Source organism: Brassica rapa, unplaced genomic scaffold (assembly GCF_000309985.2).
Source record: "Brassica rapa cultivar Chiifu-401-42 unplaced genomic scaffold, CAAS_Brap_v3.01 Scaffold0536, whole genome shotgun sequence".
Classification (NCBI taxonomy): Eukaryota; Viridiplantae; Streptophyta; class Magnoliopsida; order Brassicales; family Brassicaceae; genus Brassica; species Brassica rapa.
The window spans coordinates 5,001-20,000 of record NW_022610477.1 but is presented as its reverse complement, the minus strand read 5'-3'; the positions used below and the strand labels follow the sequence as shown (position 1 = coordinate 20,000).

Here is a 15,000-nt window from a genome sequence, read left to right as displayed (position 1 = left end):
GTTGTCAGCGTGCTGATATATGTACTGATCGGCAGTCCATGGACAGTCTATGGTTGTCCAAAATCAGCCAAGGGAAGGACCAGCGTGCTGATATGTGTACTGATGGACAGCCACAGACGTTCTGTGTGTGCTGCCGGACAGCCACGAACGTCCTGTGTGTGCTGACGGACACACACGGACGTCCTGTGTGTGCTGAACAGACAGCCCATGTAGGCCAAAATAACCCGAACAGTCCACGGGAAGGGCCAGCACGCTGAGTCCAAGGACCAACGTGCTGCTATGTGTACTGATGGACAGCCACGGACGTCAGGTGTGTGCTGACGGACACAGATGGACACACACAGACAGCCACGGACGTCCTATGTGTGCTGGCGGACACCCACAGACGTCATGTGTGTACTGAACAGACAGCCCACGTGGGCCAAAATCACCCGAACAGTCCACGGGAAGTGTGATAACCCGCCCTTCGGGATAAAATGGTCGAGCAAGGGAAAGTCAGAATCTGGAGCCAAGCTTTTGGGAGATTACATATTTGGAGTAATGTTGAGTTTTGATCACACAAAACTTAACATGGTTCGGAGAAGACAGAAGATTGGTCGAGCATCAACTTGATGATCGAACCGCGGGCGGTACGGGCCAACCGAGAAGTTCGAAGTAGGATGTGGTCGAAGAATGGATCGTGAGTGAACCATGAGACATATTAAGCTGCTCTACCTTTCTTAGAAGAGTCTTAGATTGATCAGACGAAGATTTTGGAAGAATCACATATCTGGAAGCACGACGGTTTAGAAGCTCGACGTTTCAGAAACCCGACGTTTCTTAGCCACTAAGTTTTCCGCGAAACTTCACATCTATCATCAGAATATTATTTCAGAGATATTATAATTTGGAAGCATGACGGGAGTAAGCAGGACGGGAAGCAAGCACGATGGGAAAACCCGAAGTTGGTCGAAAACCCTAATTTCGGTTTTTCAAAATTATTGGAAGAAGCCGGAGGCTCGGGAAATATTTTTAGAGGATCTCAGTATTCATCTGTAGTTTATTAAAAATATTTAGAGAATCAGAACGGGAGCGGAAAAATATTCCGGATTGATCGCGGGACGAAAATTCACCAGAAAGACCGAAATCGCACAAATCAACCGGGAAGCTCGAGGTGGCCCTATCTGAGAGATCAGGACGTGCTGTCCTTCATCCAAGCATCTTAGTGTCTCCGTAGCACGACATGTCTCCGCAGGATGAAACCTCACATGCAGCATGACACCCAAAGCACGAATTGGCATCGTCTTGACACCCAGAGGCCCGTGTGTCGCGATGCATGAGCTCCAGCCATGCTGAATTACATCTGGACGTGGTGCTGGCTTCTGGCATGCAGAGGAGTCATGCATGGTGACATTTGGACGCCCATGTGTCGCCGCGCATGCGACCGGAAGCATGCGGGACGACACACAGGCGATGGAGTGGCACCATTTCAATGGTTGGCCATATCTATATAAACCCAGCTCCCCCAGCTCGTTTCATTCATTCCACACACTCAAACATCACTCTAAAACTTGGGCTAGAGAGAGAAAGTGAAGTAGAAAAAGGAAGTGAAGGATTTGGAGCTGTTTTGAAGAAGTTAGAGCATTTTTAAGAGCCATTGTTCTACCGAAAGTCCGAGAAGAAGATCCAGAAGTCCGAGGAGGTTCTGTCCAAGTCCTGATTCGTCCATACCAGTCCATTGAAGACAGAGGCATTGGGTTTTGGCTAGGCTCTCTCCGATCAACCAGATGCAAGAACACTGTGAGTTGGTTTGTTTGAGTTCCACTTGGAACTTAGGATAGATCGAGTTGCATATAGAGTAGTAATATCACACTGATGCATGATAGAGTCCTAGGGTTATTTTTATTTATGAATTGGACTCAGTTTAGCATGGGCTAAGCTGAGATATAATGGAATTAAGACTGAGTTATAACCTGACTAGGACTAGGATGAATGATGCATTAACCGGTATAGTGTGATAAATTGTGGCGTAGCTGAATTGTTAGAATTGAGATGCATGTTTTTCTTTATTTATTTATGGGTAGTTTAGTAATGGAGTAGACCTGCCTTAGAGATATTAGGACTATTGAATGCTTGGTTTGGTAGTGATTGTTGTTGTGCAGGGATGGTATTGTTCAGGAGATCTTAGGCCATATAGGCCGATTTCCTTCCGTGTCGAGTTTAGTACTACGAATCCTATGCCATATAGGCTGGACTACGAGTACTGGTGTTAGTGTCGTAGACTCCTTAGTGTATTTAAGTTTGTGGTAGAAGTCCTGGTCTTATTAGGATTAGTGTGTTGTAGCCGACAGTATGAGCGTAACTCGTCCATACTAGGCTTGTTTAGGGGTGATTAGTGTTTCCTCAACCTCGTACCCAGTGGGTTTAAGGTAACCCCTTATTCGTTGGATCGGGAAGACTCAGAGAGACGGGATCATGGCCTAGGGCTGAGTTATTACACGACGGTGTAATGTGGCAGTGACCCGAAGGACTAAGGGCTGTCGCGCAGTGACCCGAAGGACTGTGGGCCGCGGTCGGTTGAAAGTTCCTTCTTCTGGCCTTTGTGGTAGGAAGATAGGATATTGCCGATAGAGAGGATGAACACTAAGTCACCATTTCCCGGGGTAGTGTGTTGTGTTGTGTTAGAGTGTCGTAGAGGGTTATGGAACCCTCGAGTTAGTGTAGCACTGATATACGGTGTTACAAGTTAGATCGAGTCGTAGTTACTCATAGTCTTATTATTGTGATTGTGTTTGTGGTTGATTGATTTGCTTGCAGGTTCTGACATTAAGTCCTAAGTCTGGTTTAGGTACCGGATTAGGCTTGATGTGTATTTCGTTAGTGTAGGCCTGACGTTGGCCTGTATGTGTTTGAGTGATTGCTTGTGAAGGGTGGTGGATATTAAAGCTATGCGGTATCATTGGTTGGCCGATCATGTTCTTGTTTGATTGTTGGTCGATCGATTAATGATACTTGCATAGTCTAAGTGTCTAACACTACATGAGTATTGAACTCAGGCGTATATATGGTTAACTAGGGATTGTTTGTTGACTTGTTTTAATGCAGGTTCCCGTTACTTGAAGCTAGATCATGGCAGGAGGCCAAGTCTAACTTAGTAACGGTTTGCTTAGCCTTAGCTTTTATTGCATGCTAGGGCTAGATTGATTGTTATTTTGGGTTGTCTGGGTAAGTCTAGGTTGCGGGTAGAGGCCGCCAGCTCACTGAGTAATACTAGATTACTCATCCAACTCCGTTGTCCTTTTTGCAGGTCGCTTTAGGTAAGGATGATCGGATAGCTTGGTGCTGGACGTTAGGACCGCCGGTGTAGATTTTCATGCCTTTTGTAAACGGTATTGTGAATTGTGTTATGTTGACTCGATTTGGCATTAGGCCGGGCCCAGTCTTGAATTATTCAATGTATGAATATTTCTTGAATCAATAAAAGTAATTGTTTTATATGCGCTTCATGAGTACTCTGATATTTGACTAGTCCGGTCTAACACAACGTTAGGTCGAGGTACGGGTTGAAAAGCCTTAGGCCTTGATCTAACGGAAAACGCTAACTCTAGGTACGGGTTGCAAAGCCTTATGCCTTGACGCAGCGGGACGAGTTAGTGGATGAACTGGTCTAGGTCGTGGAGTAAAGTTTGTGACTCTGACCGGATTGTCCCTAGCCCGTCACGTAGCGCTTCCGGACCATGGTGTTGGGTTGGACGGTCAGTCATGTTCTTGTTTGATTGTTGGCTGGCCGGTTGGCCTTTCATCTCCAACCCTTGGTGTGGGTCGTCCGTCGGTCATGTTCTTGTTTGATTGTTGGCCGGTGGGTCGACCTATGCTTAGGACGGTTCGGGGGTGTTACAGAGGTGGTATCAGAGCATGGTTTCGTCCATGCTTCCGGAACTCATGATTTAATCGGTTTTAAATATTTATCGAGTCAAATTGAGTCACAAAAGGCATTAGGGAAACCGGTCACGTCCAGCGATAGGATTTGTGGTTTTAGGAATTAGGATTGAGATAGTGGAATCTAGAACTGTTAGGTTGCTTGGGTAGAACTGTTAGGTTTCTGGTTAGAATTGCGGTTAGGTTGAATTGTTAGTATTTGCTGGGTTAGTAGATTATTTGATTAATTGTCTACTAACTTGCATGTGAAGTGTTCTTTTGAGTTGCAGCTTGTGTGTTCGTTGATCGGAACTTTAAGGAATGGAAACCTTAAAGTGAAAAGAGTTCAAGGCTAAAAACCCAAAGTGAAGAGAGAGAGATTCAGAGGGACTGGACAGTGGTATGGACTGGACAAGTATGAGCAAGACTTCGTTGAGAAAGGACTTCATCAGTTTTGGGAAAAGAAAGGTTTCAGTGATCAGAAGCAAAGATGGTGCGCGTTATGGCAGAGTAAATGCAAGAAGACGATTCAGTATTCATCAAGTGAAGAGTTTTGTGGCAACTTTCAGAAGGAGACTCATGGGAGAGCAGTAGATACGGTGAACCAATATGAAGATGAATTCAGAATGAGAGTGAAGCGATATGGAGATGAGTTAAGAATGAGTGAAGCATGGAAAATCAAGAAGTAAAGGACGGATTCAAGACTAAAGGAATGCTTTGAGATGTATCAAGACGGAGTGAGTTCAGAACCAGAAGTTTGGGTGGAGACCAGAGAAACCGAAAGGAGGAAACCAAGGGCAAACCGATAAAGAAGCACATCAAGTGATCAAGGCCGCGAGACAACTGATCCAAGGAGAAATTTTCATCAAGGGGATGAACATGTCGTGAAGCTGAGCCATTGGACAACTAAGAATTCGAGGACAAATTCTATTAAGGGGGGAAGAATGTGATAACCCGCCCTTCGGGATAAAATGGTCGAGCAAGGGAAAGTCAGAATCTGGAGCCAAGCTTTTGGGAGATTACATATTTGGAGTAATGTTGAGTTTTGATCACACAAAACTTAACATGGTTCGGAGAAGACAGAAGATTGGTCGAGCATCAACTTGATGATCGAACCGCGGGCGGTACGGGCCAACCGAGAAGTTCGAAGTAGGATGTGGTCGAAGAATGGATCGTGAGTGAACCATGAGACATATTAAGCTGCTCTACCTTTCTTAGAAGAGTCTTAGATTGATCAGACGAAGATTTTGGAAGAATCACATTTTTGGAAGCACGACGGTTTAGAAGCTCGACGTTTCAGAAACCCGACGTTTCTTAGCCACTAAGTTTTCCGCGAAACTTCACATCTATCATCAGAATATTATTTCAGAGATATTATAATTTGGAAGCATGACGGGAGTAAGCAGGACGGGAAGCAAGCACGACGGGAAAACCCGAAGTTGGTCGAAAACCCTAATTTCGGTTTTTCGAAATTATTGGAAGAAGCCGGAGGCTCGGGAAATATTTTTAGAGGATCTCAGTATTCATCTGGAGTTTATTAAAAATATTTAGAGAATCAGAACGGGAGCGGAAAAATATTCGGGATTGATCGCGGGACGAAAATTCACCAGAAAGACCGAAATCGCACAAATCAACCGGGAAGCTCGAGGTGGCCCTATCTGAGAGATCAGGACGTGCTGTCCTTCATCCAAGCATCTTAGTGTCTCCGTAGCACGACATGTCTCCGCAGGATGAAGCCTCACATGCAGCATGACACCCAAAGCACGACATGGCATCGTCTTGACACCCAGAGGCCCGTGTGTCGCGATGCATGAGCTCCAGCCATGCTGAATGACATCTGGACGTGGTGCTGGCTTCTGGCATGCAGAGGAGTCATGCATGGTGACATTTGGACGCCCGTGTGTCGCCGCGCATGCGACCGGAAGCATGCGGGACGACACACAGGCGATGGAGTGGCACCATTTCAATGGTTGGCCATATCTATATAAACCCAGCTCCCCCAGCTCGTTTCATTCATTCCACACACTCAAACATCACTCTAAAACTTGGGCTAGAGAGAGAAAGTGAAGTAGAAAAAGGAAGTGAAGGATTTGGAGCTGTTTTGAAGAAGTTAGAGCATTTTTAAGAGCCATTGTTCTACCGAAAGTCCGAGAAGAAGATCCAGAAGTCCGAGGAGGTTCTGTCCAAGTCCTGATTCGTCCATACCAGTCCATTGAAGACAGAGGCATTGGGTTTTGGCTAGGCTCTCTCCGATCAACCAGATGCAAGAACACTGTGAGTTGGTTTGTTTGAGTTCCACTTGGAACTTAGGATAGATCGAGTTGCATATAGAGTAGTAATATCACACTGATGCATGATAGAGTCCTAGGGTTATTTTTATTTATGAATTGGACTCAGTTTAGCATGGGCTAAGCTGAGATATAATGGAATTAAGACTGAGTTATAACCTGACTAGGACTAGGATGAATGATGCATTAACCGGTATAGTGTGATAAATTATGGCGTAGCTGAAATGTTAGGATTGAGATGCATGTTTTTCTTTATTTATTTATGGGTAGTTTAGTAATGGAGTAGACCTGCCTTAGAGATATTAGGACTATTGAATGCTTGGTTTGGTAGTGATTGTTGTTGTGCAGGGATGGTATTGTTCAGGAGATCTTAGGCCATATAGGCCGATTTCCTTCCGTGTCGAGTTTAGTACTACGAATCCTATGCCATATAGGCTGGACTACGAGTACTGGTGTTAGTGTCGTAGACTCCTTAGTGTATTTAAGTTTGTGGTAGGAGTCCTGGTCTTATTAGGATTAGTGTGTTGTAGCCGACAGTATGAGCGTAACTCGTCCATACTAGGCTTGTTTAGGGGTGATTAGTGTTTCCTCAACTTTGTACCCAGCGGGTTTAAGGAAACCCCTTATTCGTTGGATCGGGAAGACTCAGAGAGACGGGATCATGGCCTAGGGCTGAGTTATTACACGACGGTGTAATGTGGCAGTGACCCGAAGGACTGTGGGCTGTCGCGCGGTGACCCGAAGGACTGTGGGCCTCGGTCGGTTGAAAGTTCCTTCTTCTGGCCTTTGTGGTAGGAAGATAGGATATTGCCGATAGAGAGGATGAACACTAAGTCACCATTTCCCGGGGTAGTGTGTTGTGTTGTGTTAGAGTGTCGTAGAGGGTTATGGAACCCTCGAGTTAGTGTAGCACTGATATACGGTGTTACAAGTTAGATCGAGTCGTAGTTACTCATAGTCTTATTATTGTGATTGTGTTTGTGGTTGATTGATTTGCTTGCAGGTTCTGACATTAAGTCCTAAGTCTGGTTTAGGTACCGGATTAGGCTTGATGTGTGTTTCGTTAGTGTAGGCCTGACGTTGGCCTGTATGTGTTTGAGTGATGGCTTGTGAAGGGTGGTGGATATTAAAGCTATGCGGTATCATTGGTTGGCCGATTATGTTCTTGTTTGATTGTTGGTCGATCGATTAATGATACTTGCATAGTCTAAGTGTCTAACACTACATGAGTATTGAACTCAGGCGTATATATGGTTAACTAGGGATTGTTTGTTGACTTGTTTTAATGCAGGTTCCCGGTACTTGAAGCTAGATCATGGCAGGAGGCCAAGTCTAACTTAGTAACGGTTTGCTTAGCCTTAGCTTTTATTGCATGCTAGGGCTAGATTGATTGTTATTTTAGGTTGTCTGGGTAAAGTCTAGGTTGCGGGTAGAGGCCGCCAGCTCACTGAGTAATACTAGATTACTCATCCAACTTCGTTGTCCTTTTTGCAGGTCGCTTTAGGTAAGGATGATCGGATAGCTTGGTGCTGGACGTTAGGACCGCCGGTGTAGATTTTCATGGCTTTTGTAAACGGTATTGTGAATTGTGTTATGTTGACTCGATTTGGCATTAGGCCGGGCCCAGTCTTGAATTATTCAATGTATGAATATTTCTTGAATCAATAAAAGTAATTGTTTTATATGCGCTTCATGAGTACTCTGATATTTGACTAGTCCGGTCTAACACAACGTTAGGTCGAGGTACGGGTTGAAAAGCCTTAGGCCTTGATCTAACGGAAAACGCTAACTCTAGGTACGGGTTGCAAAGCCTTATGCCTTGACGCAGCGGGACGAGTTAGTGGATGAACTGGTTTAGGTCGTGGAGTAAAGTTTGTGACTCTGACCGGATTGTCCCTAGCCCGTCACGTAGCGCTTTCAGACCATGGTGTTGGGTTGGACGGTCAGTCATGTTCTTGTTTGATTGTTGGCTGGCCGGTTGGCCTTTCATCTCCAACCCTTGGTGTGGGTCGTCCGTCGGTCATGTTCTTGTTTGATTGTTGGCCGGTGGGTCGACCTATGCTTAGGACGGTTCGGGGGTGTTACAGGAAGGGCCAGCGTGCTAGGTCCAAGGACCAGCGTGCTGATATGTGTACTGATGGAGAGCCACGGACGTCCTTTATGTCCTGACGGACACATACGGACAGCCACGGACGTCCTGTGTGTGCCGACTGGCAGCCACGGACGTCCTGTGTGTGCTGGCGTACACCCACAAACGTCTAGTGTGTGCTGACGGACACACACGGACACACATGGACAGCCTACGGACGTCGTGTGTGTACTGAACAGACAGCCCAGTTGGGCCAAAATCACCCAAACAGTCCACGGGAAGGGTCAGCGTGCTGAGTCCAATGATCACCGTGCTGATATGTGTACTGATGGACAGCCACGGACGTCCTGTGTGTGCTGACGGACACATACGGACAGCCACGGACGTCCTGTGTGTGCCGACGGGCAGCCACTGACGTCCTGTGTGTGCTGGCGGACACTCACAGACGTCCTGTATGTGCTGACGGACACAAACGGACACACACGGACAGCCTACGGACGTCGTGTGTGTACTGAACAGACAGCCCAGTTGGGCCAAAAGTGCTGTGTCCAATGATCACCGTGCTTATATGTGTACTGATGGCAGCCACAGACGTCATGTGTGTTCTGACGGACTCCCACGGACGTCCTGTGTGTACTGAACTGACAGCCCATGTGGGCCAAAATCACCCAAACAGTCACGGGAAGGGCCAGCGTGTTGAGTCCAAGGACCAGCGGTCTGATATGTATACTGATGGACAGCCATGGACGTCCTGTGTGTGCTGATGGGCACACACGGAGAGCCACTGACGTCCTGTGTGTGCTGACGGACAGCCACAGACAGCCATGGATGTTCTGTGTGTGCTTGCGGACACCCACGGACGTCCTGTGTGTACTGAACAGACAGCCCACGTGGGCCAAAATCACCCAAACAGTCCACGGAAAGGGCCAGCGTGCTGAGTCCAAGGACCAACGTGCTGATATGTGTACTTATGGACAGCCACGGACGTCCTGTGTGTGCTGACGGACAGAGATGGACACACATGGACACACACGGACATCCCTTGTGTGATGGCGGACACCCACGGACGTCATGTGTGTACTGAACAGACAGCCCACGTGGGCGAAAATCACCCAAACAGTCGACGGGAAGGGTCAGCGTGCTGAGTTCAAGGACCAGCGTCCTGAGTCCAAGGACCAACGTGCTGATATGTGTACTGATGGACAGTCACGGACGTCATGTGTGTGCTGATGGACACACACGAACACCCACGGACGTCCTGTGTGTGCTGACGGACACCCACGGACGTCCTGTGTGTACTGAACATACAGCTCACGTTGGCCAAAATCACCCAAACAGTCCACGGGAAGGGCCAGTGTGATGAGTCCAAGGACCAGCGTGCCGATATGTGTACAGATGGACAGCCACGGACGTCCTGTGTGTGCTTACGGACACACACGGACACACAAGGACAGCCATGGACATCCTGTGTGTGTGGACGGACAGCCACGGACAGCCAGGGACGTCCTGTGTGTGCTGGCGGACACAAACGGACGTCCTGTGTGTACTGAACAGACAGCCCACGTGGGTCAAAATCACCCAAACAGTCCACGGGAAGGGCCAGCGTGCTGAGTCCAAGGACCAGGGCGCTGATATGTGTACTGATGGACAGCCACAGACGTCATGTGTGTGCTGACATACACACACGGACACACAAGGACAGCCACAGACATCCTGTGTGTGCTAACGGACAGCCATAGAAAGCCACAGACAGCCACGGACGTCCCGTATGTGCTGGTGGACACCCACGGACGTCCTGTGTGTACTGACCAAACAGCCCACGTGGGTCAAAATCACCCGAACAGTCCACGGGAAGGATCAGCGTGCTAAGTCCAAGGACCAACGTGCTGATATGTGTACTAATGGACAGCCACAGACATCCTATGTGTGCTGACAGATACACATGGACAGCCACGGATGTCTTGTGTGTGCTGACGGACACACACGGATGTCCTGTGTGTGCTGACGGACACCAACGGACGTCCTGTGCGTACTGAACAGACAGCCCACGTGGGCCAAAATCACCCGAACAGTCCACGGGAAGGGCCAGCGTGCTAGGTTCTAGGACCAGCGTGCTGATATGTGTACTGATGGAGAGCCACGGACGTCCTGTGTGTGCTGACGGACACACACGGACTGCCACGGACGTCCTGTGTGTGCTGACGGGCAGCCACGGACGTCCTGTGTGCGCTGGCAGACACCCACAGACGTCCTGTGTGTACTGAACAGACTGCCAAAATAATCCAAACAGTCCACATGAAGGGCCAGCGTGCTGAGTCCAAGGACCAATGTGCTGATATGTGTACTGATGGACAGCCACAGATGTTATGTGTGTGCTGACGGACACACACGAACGTCATGTGTGTGCTGACGGACACCCACGGGCGTCCTGTCTGTGCTGACGGACACACAGACACACACGAACACACGCGGACAGCCACAGACGTTATGTGTATTGTAACGGACAGCCACGGACAGCCACAGACAGGCACGGACGTCTTGTGTGTGCTGGCGGACACCCACAGACGTCCTGTGGGTGCTGAAGGACACACACGGACAGACACGGACACACACGGACAGCCTACGGAAGTCCTGTGTGTGCTGACAGACAGCCACAGACAGCCACAGACAGCCACAGACGTCATGTTTTTGCTGGCGTACACCCACGGACGTCCTGTGTGTACTGAACAGACATCCAACGTGGGCCAAAATCACCCTAACATTAAACGGGAAAGGTCAGTGTGCTGAGTCCAAGGAACAACGTGCTGATATGTGTACTGATGGACAGCCACGGATGTCCTTTGTGTGCTGACGTACTCACACAGACACACACGGACAGCCACGAATGTTCTGTGTGTGCTGACGGACACACACGGACGTCCTGTGTGTGCTGACGGACACCCACAGACGTCCTGTGTGTACTGAACAGACAGCCCACATGGGCCAAAATCACCCGAACAGTCCACGGGAAAGGCCAGCGTGCTGAGTCCAAGGACCAGCGTGCTGATATGTGTACTGATGGACAGCCACAGAAGTCCTGTGTGTGCTGACGGACACACACGGACAGCCACGAACGTCCTGTGTGTGCTGACGAACAGCCACAGATAGCCACGGACATCCTGTGTGTGCTGGCGGACACCCACGAACATCTTGTGTGTACTGAACAGACAGCCCACGTGGGCCACAATCACCGAAACAGTCCATGGGAAGGGCCAGCGTGTTGAGTCCAAGGACCAGCGTGCTGATATGTGTACTGATGGACAGCCATGGACGTCCTATGTGTTCTGACGGACACACACAGACACACTCGGACACACACGGACGTCCTGTGTGTGCTAACGGACACACACGGACGTCCTATGTGTGCTGACGGACAGCCACGGACAGCCACGAACGTCCTGTGTGTGCTGGCGGACACCCGCAGACACACAAGGACACACACAGACGGCCACGGCCGTCCTGTTTGTGCTGGCGGACAGCCATGGACGTCCTGTATGTGCTGGCAGACACCCACGAACGTCCTGTGTGTACTGAACAGACAGCCCACATGGGCCAAAATCACCCAAACAGTCCACGGGAAGGGCATGTGTGCTGTGTCCAAGGGACAATGTGCGGATATGTGTACTGATGGACAGCCATAGACGTCCTGTGTGTGCTGACGGACACACACAGACACACACGGACAGCTACGGACGTCCTGTGTGTGCTGGCAGACACCCACAGACGTCCTGTGTGTACTGAACAGACAGCCCACGTGGGCAAAAATCACCCAAACAGTCCACCGAAGGGCCAAAATCACCCAAACAGTCCACGGGAAGGGCCAGCGTGCTGAGTCCATGGACCAGCGTGCTGATATGTGTACTGATGGACAGCCATGGACGTTCTGTGTGTGCTGACGGACACACACGGACACACACGGACAGCCACGGACGTCCTGTGTGTGCTGACGGACACACACGGACATCATGTGTGTACTGAACAGACAGCCCATGTGGGCCAAAATCACACACGGACAGCCAAAATCACCTGAGAGGCCAAAAATTCAAAAATTAATATTTTTGAAGAAAGTTTTCTTAAAGGAAACATCAAAAATATGTCAACAAATAGTTTAGGATGTCAAGTGTTGATCAAAAGTTGCTGTAGACATCCGTTAAGACCACGAAACCCCGAACTTTGTAGCATGAAAAGTCATGGTTAGAAGCAAATGAAAATCATGAAAATTTACCAGAAAATAGCTTTAACCATTCTTATGAAGCATGCAAAAAATCAGATTCAAATTCGAAGTATTTTTCTTTTTACATTAAAAATACTCCCGGAACACAACCAATGTCTACTGGTGACTGAAAAAAAAAGTGTTTTGTCTATATAAGGGGTAGGAACTCTTCTGAGCCTACCCTAAGTACCCGAAGGGGTATGTAGTGTTTGACTGCTCGGTCCAACTGTAAAATCCGCGATCCTGGATAAGGACCGTCGGGATGGCCATGGTTTGAGGAAATGAACCAGCCGGTCTTAAGACCTTAAGGCTAGCGTTCCATGGCCAAGATAGAAGGTTAAGGACGTCAGGATGCTGAGACTTAACCTTATAAGAGAAAGAAGTCAGCTAGGATAAGCTGTACAGAAGCTGGGTGATGCTTACGAGAAGCTCGATCAGCTAGACATAGCTCGGTCAAGCTCAGCCTAGCTCGTTCCAAGTTAAGTCAGCTCAACTAGCTGGACTACTAGCTCACTAAGCTGAGGCAGCTGGGAGTCAGCTCATCTCAGCTCGACGGACTGTTTGGGTTTCGGGCTGATGGTCCGGGTCCGGGTCAGTGGCGGGCCATGAGGTCCGGCTATGTGGTCCATCAGTCGTTGGGCTCTTGTGGGCAGGCCGTGGGCTTGGGTACCAAGTCTGGGCTTGGGTTGGACGTGCCTATAAGGTCTGGAACCTTCTATTTCCGAACAGGTACGATCTGGACCGTTGATTGTAATCGATCGCCAAGATCTGTCCTAAAAGGATGCTTCGAAGGGATGTGTCCCTTCGCACATGACCTTTGGTTGCCTATATAAAGGATTCACGACCAGAGATCAATTCATTGATTCTCATTCGGTCTCATTTTGTCTGAGACAAAAGACACACGTCCTAAACAAAGGGATCCCCCAATGAGAACCGAGGATCCAAGCCGGAAGGGCAGTATCCGAGATCAAAGCCATAAGGACACGATCTGGTTCATGGTGAGTATGGCTTTAGCCATATTAGGCCGTGGCATTTATAAGTCACTAAGGCCAATAGGAAGACCTATTCCTGGAGGGAAATAGGTGCCAAGGACCAAGGGTCCAAGGGTGGTTAGCCGAGAGACGGACGGACCGATCGGTAAGGGCTATAGCGGCTGTGATTGGTGGTTCTATCTATGTCTCTTTATATTATTATGTCAATATGATATATACCATATTACCACGTCATAGGATGCAATGTATCGTGATCCAAGATCTTCGATCATGTCGTGATCCAAGAGGTATGAACGTGCCGTGATCCAAGAGGTACGAACGTGTCGTGATACAAGAGGTACGAACGTATCATGATCCATCGGATGTGAACGGGCCGTGACTGAAATGGTACGAACGGGTCGGGACTGAAAGGGTTCGAACGGAACAGGGTACGAGTGATTCGATGGTCACAAGGACACCACATGCATTATGTTGGGCGTGGACCCACATGATGGCAATTGGTTGTCCTATAGGTCAATACATGAGTGTAAGGAAATAGTAAAGGCCTTAAGGGCTAGTGCAATCCGTACAACATGATTGATTTATGAACCATAATCCATGGTAAATGGATGGATGGTTCTGGCCGCAAAGGCTAAGTGGGATATCTTACAATCAACCTCGGGTTGGTGAGTAGGATAGGCGCCATATGCCTTATGAAGGGTGTAGACCCACATGATGGCAATGGAAGGCCGGTTATATCAGTACATGCTAAGTGGACGATGGCTTATCAAGTCTAGTGGTCGGATCATGGTTCATGACGATGGTTCGATGGCCGAACACTAGTATGGATAGTCACAATGCTGGAGTAAGAGTATTGATGTGATGCTTCTAGATATCAACCTTGGTGTTGATAGCTTTGAGATTGGCTAAGAGTCATGACGAAGTGCGTGGCTAGTACTATGTGTCGTAGACCATAGATACCGAGCCTAAGTGTGATTGTTCAAGGAAGGTCGTGTAAGATCTGATCATGGTTGCGTATGGAAGACCTGACCTCTGAATGATGGTTCAAGGTGTCGGTCCTAATCTGATTAATGAATGCATCGGTTGGTATGAACAAATCATATCTGTTGTCTGGGTTAAGTTCCAAGGCCGGTCAGGCCAGATGATGACTCATGAGTTCCAAGTCATGTGAGGATGGTTGGTTGATTGACTTAGGATCTAATGAGCTTTGTCAGTCCAGAAGATGGACTTGGTACTATTGCTTATAAGGCAAAAGGATTTCGGACTGTGCATGAGCCGAGAAATGCCAGATGCAAACCCTTATCCTTTCAAAGACTTCTCAAAGGTTACTTATGGCTGTGGGGATGGTTGGTTGAATGACTAAGTACCTAGGGGAGTTGTTTGATGCATGAGTCACAAGGACCTTAAGTAAGATCATTGAGTGATCATGGTCCAGCTGTCAAGCAAGAGCAATTTGAGTTAATGGAGGACCGATGAGCTAAT

At 48.4% G+C, this 15,000-nt stretch overlaps 1 long non-coding RNA gene across 1 annotated transcript in view; it reads left to right on the top strand.

The window, feature by feature from the left end:
- LOC117130542 overlaps positions 1–2,649 on the top strand; it is an 8,429-nt gene extending 5,780 nt beyond the window's left edge. Inside the window, exon 3 of the long non-coding RNA XR_004453902.1 lies at positions 2,324–2,649. This is a non-coding gene — a long non-coding RNA (uncharacterized LOC117130542). The remainder of the gene's footprint in view (positions 1–2,323) is intronic.
- The last annotated feature ends 12,351 nt before the right edge of the window (positions 2,650–15,000 follow it).